At 46.2% G+C, this 8,356-nt stretch overlaps 1 non-coding gene across 1 annotated transcript; it reads left to right on the top strand.

Annotated features, from left to right (window-relative positions):
- The first annotated feature begins 483 nt into the window (after nucleotides 1-483).
- On the top strand, nucleotides 484-645 carry LOC139241211 (U1 spliceosomal RNA). Its single transcript, XR_011588818.1, has one exon. It is a non-coding gene; the product is annotated as a U1 spliceosomal RNA (small nuclear RNA).
- Nucleotides 646-8,356: the final 7,711 nt, after the last annotated feature.

Raw genomic sequence — 8,356 nt, 5'->3', positions numbered from 1 at the left:
TGCGTTCAAGGCGCTATATAAATACAAGTTTTTGTTGTTGCTGTTGTTGTGACGAAGACTCCCGGCCACAAGCTCACACCTCCCTATTGATCTTCCCCTGTGCAAAACTGGAACATTGCTTTTTCAAACACGTCAGATTCTGAATTAGTTTTCATGTGAAGATTTGACAAACATTTACTTCACAGGCAATAAATATACATCGCGATTATATTTGCGGAAAACTTTCCCTGGCCCGAAGGCATGTTACTGAGGGAGCTTTGATTTCCTTTTAAGGGCAATATGCAAATAAGGACGGCATCTTCTGTGTTACTGCAGTGTTTTCACAAGGGATATATCATTAGACATTGCAATATTTTAGCAGAATGGACATGTCAAAGCAGCAGCACTTTGTGAAAAGGGACATTGTGATTTTTAGACATGAGTCGCTAAGACGTTAAGAGGCAGCAGATGATGTCAGGAGGCAGTGTGTGCGAAAAATCAAGCATAAACCATGCAGGGGATTAACCATGATCAAGAAGGTGGTGTTCCCAGACATTTTTTTTGCACTTCCGGTGTGCAGATGCCTGCGATGTTCCCAAATGAAAATGCGGGATCCTCGACTGCAAAATTTCTGGTAGTGGGGGAGTGCGTTTGCGATCTCCCCTGATTTTCCAATTAACATCAGAATTATAAATATATGGATTTGTTAATTCAATATTTGTTAGTCAATGTCACGGTATACTTTAATTCCAACAGAGGGAGTGATTCAAAATGGCCAGTACCCTGCAAAAAGCGTCGTTGACACATTAAGAGGCCATCACAGAACTCTCGGAGTCGAAGCAACAACAGGCTGCCTCCATTCCGAGGGACTGCCTATGATGAGGATGCAGAGAAAATCCAACAGGGGACGAGGGACAAGCGTGGAACTGTGCTCTGATACAGACACAATCCAACAGGGGGAGTCAGTCTGCCGTTTAAAGTAACAACAATAAATCACATTTCAGTGGCTAAAATGTCTCCCTTAATGATTAATGTGCAAAGTTAAACAACATGGGATTGGGGGATGTGCTGACATGGATTGAGAACTGGTTGTCAGACAGGAAGCAAAGAGTAGGAGTAAATGGGGACTTTTCAGAATGGCAGGCAGTGACTAGTGGGCTACCAAGGTTCTGTGCTGGGGCCCCAGCTGTTTACATTGTACATTAATGATTTAGACGAGGGGATTAAATGTAGTATCTCCAAATTTGCGGATGACACGAAGTTGGGTGGCAGTGTGAGCTGCGAGGAAGATGCTATGAGGTTGCAGAGTGACTTGGATAGGTTAGGTGACTGGGCAAATGCATGGCAGATGAAGTATAATGTGGATATAAATGTGAGGTTATCCACTTTGGTGGTAAAAACACAGAGACACACTATTATCTGAATGGTGACAGATTAGGAAAAGGGGAGGTGCAACGAGACCTGGGTGTCATGGTACATCAGTCATTGAAGGTTGGCATGCAGGTACATCAGGCGGTTAAGAAAGCAAATGGCATGTTGGCCTTCATAGCGAGGGGATTTGAGTACAGGGGCAGGGAGGTGTTGCTTCAGTTGTACAGGGCCTTGGTGAGGCCACACCTGGAGTATTGTGTACAGTTTTGGTCTCCTAACTTGAGGAAGGACATTCTTGCTATTGAGGGAGTGCAGCGAAGGTTCACCAGACTGATTCCCGGGATGGCGGGACTGACATATCAAGAAAGACTGGATCAACTGGGCTTGTATTCACTGGAGTTCAGAAGAATGAGAGGGGACCTCATAGAAACGTTTAAAATTCTGATGGGTTCAGACAGGTTAGATGCAGGAAGAATGTTCCCAATGTTGGGGAAGTCCAGAACCAGGGGTCACAGTCTAAGGATAAAGGGTAAGCCATTTAGGACCGAGATGAGGAGAAACTTCTTCACCCAGAGAGTGGTGAACCTGTGGAATTCTCTACCGCAGAAAGTTGTTGAGGCCAATTCACTAAATCGATTCAAAAAGGAGTTAGATGAAGTCCTTACTACTCGGGGGATCAAGGGGTATGGCGAGAAAGCAGGAATGGGGTACTGAAGTTGAATGTTCAGCCATGAACTCATTGAATGGCGGTGCAGGCTAGAAGGGCCGAATGGTCTGCTCCTGAACCTATTTTCTATGTTTCTATCTCGGGGACCACAATTGGACACAGTACGGAAGCTATGGTCTCAGCAGAACATGACACACTTTCAGCATCACGCACTTTCACTTGCTTTAGCCACATAGTTCAGCATTCTTCAGCTTTGTTCACTGCTACTTTGGAGAAATTGCTTGGGCATTTTCAGCATTAAATCAACTAGAACCCAGAAATCTCTTTCAATTCATCTGTAGCTATCTTAGCACACTTATTTTGGATCAGCTCGCTGATTGGCGCGTGGGCAGACACAGCAGGAGCGACGAGGTCGGGGCGAAGGAGCGATAAGAGACTGTGGAGGGACGTGATCGGGGCCCAGGAGAGGCGTGAGTTCGGGGAAAGGGGCCCAGGGACAGCACGGGGCCAGCCCACACTGCGATATAAAAAGGGAGGGAGAGAGTAAGTAGGGAATTATAGACCGGTTAGCCTGACATCAGTGGTGGGGAAAATGTTGGAATCATTTATTAAGGATGAAATAGCAGCGCATTTGGAAAGCAGTGACAGGATCAGTCCAAGTCAGCATGGATTTATGAAAGGGAAATCATGCTTGACAAATCTTATGGAATTTCTTGAGGTAACTAGTAGAGTGGACAAGGCAGAACCAGTGAATGTGGTGTATTTGGACTTTCAAAGGCTTTTGACAAGGTCCCATTGGTGTGCAAAATCAAAGCACATGGTATTGGGGGTAATATACTGATGTGGATAGACAGCTGGTTGGCAGACAGGAAGCAGAGAGTCGGGATAAACGGGTCCTTTTCAGAATGGCAAGCAGTGACTACTGGAGTGCCGCAGGGCTCAGTGCTGGGACCCAAGCTCTTTACAATATACATTAATGATTTGGATGAAGGAATTGAGTGTACTATCTCCAAGTTTGCAGATGACACTAAACTGGATGGCGGTGTGAGCTGTGAGGGGGATACAGAGGCTGCAGGGTGACTTGGACAGGTTAGGTGAGTGGGCAAATGCATGGCAGATGCAGTATAATGTGGATAAATGTGAGATTATCCACTTTGGGGGCAAAAACACAAAGGCAGAATATTATTTGAATGGTGACAGATTAGGAAAAGGGAGGTGCAACAAGACCTGGGTGTCATGGTTCATCAGTCATTGAAAGTTGGCATGCAGGAACAGCAGGCAGAAAAGAAGGCAAATTTTTTTTTTTTTAATTTTTCATAGCCAATCGTTCCAATTCTTTGTCAAATCACAAACACCAGAGGTCACCTTGCACACGCCAAGGATCACTCTGCGCCAATGCTCTTAGCCAAAAGGCCTAGAGCCACTGCACCGTTCCTGGAAGTACTGCAATACCAGGTTCAGCTTGCAGTTTCAGCAGATGAGAGTTTTGCAGCTTGCCGCCACATGGCCTGCCTTCCCGCAGGTCCGGCACACATTGGGCTGGCCAGCGTACACCATGTAGCCCCGACTTCCTCCGATGGCGAAGCTGGAGAGGGGGTGCAGGATGGTTCCGCTGGCGTCCACCTTCATGGTGACCTGGATCTGGTGCATGCTGGTCCATATCCCGTGCAAGTCTTTCAGGTCGCTGCTGTTTCCTGCCCCATCGACATACCTGGCGGGAAAGTCAGCACATCAATGACTGGGATGTGGGGGTTGTACATCTGCACTGTGATAGTGCGTCTTCTCTGCAACGGTAGGGTGAACAGTGGCTCCCAAGTCAGCACTGAGCGCAGCGGTTCACTCGCCTCCTTCAGTCCCTTCAGGAACTTCAGGCAGAGGGCGACGGTTCTGAAGGTCACATCAAAGTAACCTCTCTTCGGGAGGTCCTGCAAGGCCAAGATGTCGCCGACTTTTATGCCACATGTTCCCAGCAGGATTTTCTTCACAAACAGGTCCCGGTTGATGGTTGCCTGTCCTTCCACTTTCTTCACCGTCACTCGGATGGTGTTTCGGACGCCCTGGTTCGCCGCTCGGTTGGCCACCATCCGGGTTGCAGATTCCTCCTTTCGATGTGTATTGTGGCCGAAGCCTTCAATCTGTTGTGGTGCCAGTCCGGCACCTTGGGCGGTCTCCGGGCATCAACAACTCTCTGCGACAGAGTACTCCACAGGTTAACAACGCTCTGAGTGAAGAAGTTTCTCCTCATCTCAGTCCTAAATGGCCTACCTCTTATCCTAAGACTGTGTCCCCTGGTTCTGGAAATCCCCAACATCGGGAACAATCTACCCACATCTAACCTGTCCCGTCCCGTCAGAATCTTGTATGTTTCTATGAGATCCCCTCTCATCCTTCTAAACTCCAATATATAAAGACCCAGTTGATCCAGTCACTCCTCATATGTCAGTCCAGCCATCCCGGGAATCAGTCTGGTGAACCTTCGCTGCACTCCCTCAATAGCAAGAACATCCTTCCTCAGATTAGGAGACCAAAACTGAACACAATATTCCAGGTGAGGCCTCACCAAGGCCCTGTACAACTGCAGTAAGACCTCCCTGCTCCTATACTCAAATCCCCTAGCTATGAAGGCCAACATACCATTTGCCTTCTTCACCGCCTGCTGTTCCTGCATATCAACTTTCAATGACTGATGAAGCATGACACCCAGGTCTCGTTGCACCTCCCCTTTTCCTAATCTGCCGCCATTCAGATAATATTCTGCCTTCGTGTTTTTGCCACCAAAGTGGATAACCTCACATTTATCCACATTATACTGCATCTGCCATGCATTTGTCCACTCACCTAACCTGTCCAAGTCACCTTGCAGCCTCTTAGCGTCCCCCTCACAGCTCACACCGCCACCCAGTTTAGTGTCATCTGCAAACTTGAAGATATTGCACTCAATTCCTTCATCCAAATCATTAATGTATATAGTAAAGAGCTGGGGTCCCAGCACTGAGCCCTGCGGCACTCCACTAGTCACTGCCTGCCATTCTGAAAAGGACCCGTTTATTCCGACTCTCTGCCAACCAGTCGTCTATCCACGTCAGTACATTACCCCCAATACCACGTGCTTTGATTTTACACACCAATGGGACCTTGTCAAAAGCCTTTTGAAAGTCCAAATACACCACATCCACTGGTTCTGCCTTGTCCACTCTACTAGTTACATCCTCAAAAAATTCCATAAGATTTGTCAAGCATGATTTCCCTTTCATAAATCCATGCTGACTTGGACCGATCCTGTCACTGCTTTCCAAATGCGCTGCTATTTCATCCTTAATAAATGATTCCAACATTTTCCCCACCACTGATGTCAGACTAACCGTTCTATAATTCCCCACTTTCTCCCTCCCTCCCTTTTTATATCGCAGTGTGGGCTGGCCCCGTGCTGTCCCTGGGCCCCTGTCCCCGAACTCACGTCCTCCACAGTCTCTTCCCGTTCCTTCGCCCCGACCTCGTCGCTCCTGCTGTGTGTGCCCACGCGCCAATCAGCGACCTGATCCAAAATAAGTGTGCTAAGATAGCTACAGATGAATTGAAAGAGATTTCTGGAGTGGTGTTGATTTAATGCTGAAAATGCCCAAGCAATTTCTCCAAAGTAGCAGTGAACAAAGCTGAAGAATGCTGAACTATGTGGCTAAAGCAAGTGAAAGTGCGTGATGCTGAAAGTGCGTGATGTTCTGCTGAGACCATAGCTTCCGTACTGTGTCCAATTGTGGTCCCCGAGATACAAGGGAGACATTTAAGCCACTGAAATGTGATTTATTGTTGTTACTTTAAACCGGCAGACTGAAATATTCTCCCCCCCTCCCCCTGTTGGATTGTCTCTGTATGACAGCACAGTTCCACACTTGTCCCTCGTCCCCTGTTGGATTGTCTGTGCATGATCATCATAGGCAGTCCCTCAAAATGGAAGAAGCCTGTTGCTTGGACTCCGAGAGTTCTGTGATGGCCTCTCAACATCTCTAGTACAATGTGATATTGATCAACAAACATCAAATTAATAAATGCATACATTTTTAATTCTGATATTAGTTACAAAACCATCAGATCAAACACAGTCCCCCACTACCACAAATATCACAGTCAAGTATCCCACATTTGGTGACATGGAAGGTGTCAGCACATGGGCTAGCCTCACCCTACAAGAACCACCTCCTTGATCATGGTTACTCTCCAAGCAGGTAAGTATGCTTGATTTTTGCACACACTGCCTCCCGACATCATCCGCTGCCTCTTACCGTCTCATCGACCCATGTATAAAAAAATCACAATGTCCCTTTTCACAAAGTGCTGCTGCTTTGACATGTCCATTCTGCTAAAATATTGCAATGTCTAATGATATATCCCTTGTGAAAACACTGCATTAATACAGAAGATGCCGTCCTTATTTGCATATTGCCCTTAAAAGGAAATCAAAGCTCCCTCAGTAGAACATAAGTACATAAGAATTAGGAACAGGAGTAGGCCATCTAGCCCCTCGAGCCTGCTCCGCCATTCAATAAGATCATGGCTGATCTGGTCGTGGACTCAGCTCCACTTACCCGCCCTCTCCCCGTAACCCTTAATTCACTTATTGCTTAAAAATCTATCTATCTTTGACTTGAAAACATTCAATGAGCTAGCCTCAACTGCTTCCTTGGGCAGAGAATTCCACAGATTCACAACCCTCTGGGAGAAGAAATTTTTTCTCAACTCGGTTTTAAATTGTCTCCTCTGTATTTTGAGGCTGTGCCCCCTAGTTCTAGTCTCCCCCACCAATGGAAACAACCTCTCTGCCTCTATCTTGTCTATCCCTTTCATGATTTTAAATGTTTCTATAAGATCACCCCTCATCCTTCTGAACTCCAACAAGTAAAGACCCAGTCTACTCAATCTATCAGCATAAGGTAACCCCCTCATTTCTCGAATCAGCCTAGTGAATCGTCTCTGTACCCCTTCCAAAGCCAGTATATCCTTCCTTAAGTAAGGTGACCAAAACTGCACGCAGTACTCCAGGTGCGGCCTTACCAATACCTTATACAGTTGCAGCAAGACCTCCCTGCTTTTGTACTCCATCCCTTTCGCAATGAAGGCCAACATTCCATTCGCCTTCCTGATTACCTGCTGCACCTGCAAACTAACCTTTTGGGATTCATGCACAAGGACCCCCAGGTCCCTCTGCACCACAGCATGTTGTAATTTCTCCCCATTCAAATAATATTCCCTTTTACTGTTTTTTTTCTCACACTTTCCGACATTGTATTCCATCTGCCAAACCTTAGCCCATTCGCTTAACCTATCCAAATCTCCTTGCAGCCTCTCTGAGTCCTCTACACAACCCACTTTTCCACTAATCTTAGTGTCATCTGCAAATTTTGTTGCACTACACTCTGTCCCCTCTTCTAGGTCATCTATGTATATTGTAAACAGTTGTGGTCCCAGCACTGATCCCTGTGGCACACCACTAACCACTGATTTCCAACCGGAAAAGGACCCATTTATCCCGACTCTCTGCTTTCTGTTCGCCAGCTAATTCTCTATCCATGCTAATACATTTCCTCTGACTCCGCGTACCTTTATCTTCTGCAGCAACCTTTTGTGTGGCATCTTATCGAATGCCTTTTGGAAATCTAAATACACCACATCCATCGGTACACCTCTATCCACCATGCTCGTTATATCCTCAAAGAATTCCAGTACGTTAGTTAAACATGATTTCCCGTTCATGAATCCATGCTGCGTCTGCTTGATTGCACTATTCCTATCCAGATGTCCCTCTATTTCTTCCTTAATGATAGTTTCAAGCATTTTCCCCACTACAGATGTTAAACTAACCGGCCTATAGTTACCTGCCTTTTGCCTGCCCCCTTTTTTAAACAGAGGCGTTACATTAGCTGCTCTCCAATCCACTGGTATCTCCCTAGAGTCCAGAGAATTTTGGTCGATTATAACGAATGCATCTGCTATAACTTCCGCCATCTCTTTTAATACCCTGGGATGCATTTCATTAGGACCAGGGGACTTGTCTACCTTCAGTCCCATTAGCCTGCCAGCACTACCCCCCTAGTGATAGTGATTGTCTCAAGGTCCTCCCTTCCCACATTCCTGTGACCTGCAAATTTTGGCATGGTTTTTGTGTCTTCCACTGTGAAGACGGAAGCAAAATAATTGTTTAAGGTCTCAGCCATTTCCACTATTCCAATTATTAAATCCCCCTTTTCATCTTCTAAGGGACCAACATTTACTTTAGTCACTCTTTTCCATTTTATATGTCTGTAAAAGCTTTTACTATCTGTTTTTATGTTTTGCGCAAGTTTA

The sequence above is a fragment of the Pristiophorus japonicus genome, assembly GCF_044704955.1.
Source record: "Pristiophorus japonicus isolate sPriJap1 chromosome 24 unlocalized genomic scaffold, sPriJap1.hap1 SUPER_24_unloc_1, whole genome shotgun sequence".
NCBI lineage: Eukaryota > Metazoa > Chordata > Chondrichthyes > Pristiophoridae > Pristiophorus > Pristiophorus japonicus.
Note: the sequence above shows the minus strand (reverse complement) of the source record. Positions and strands in the feature narration are given on the sequence as shown.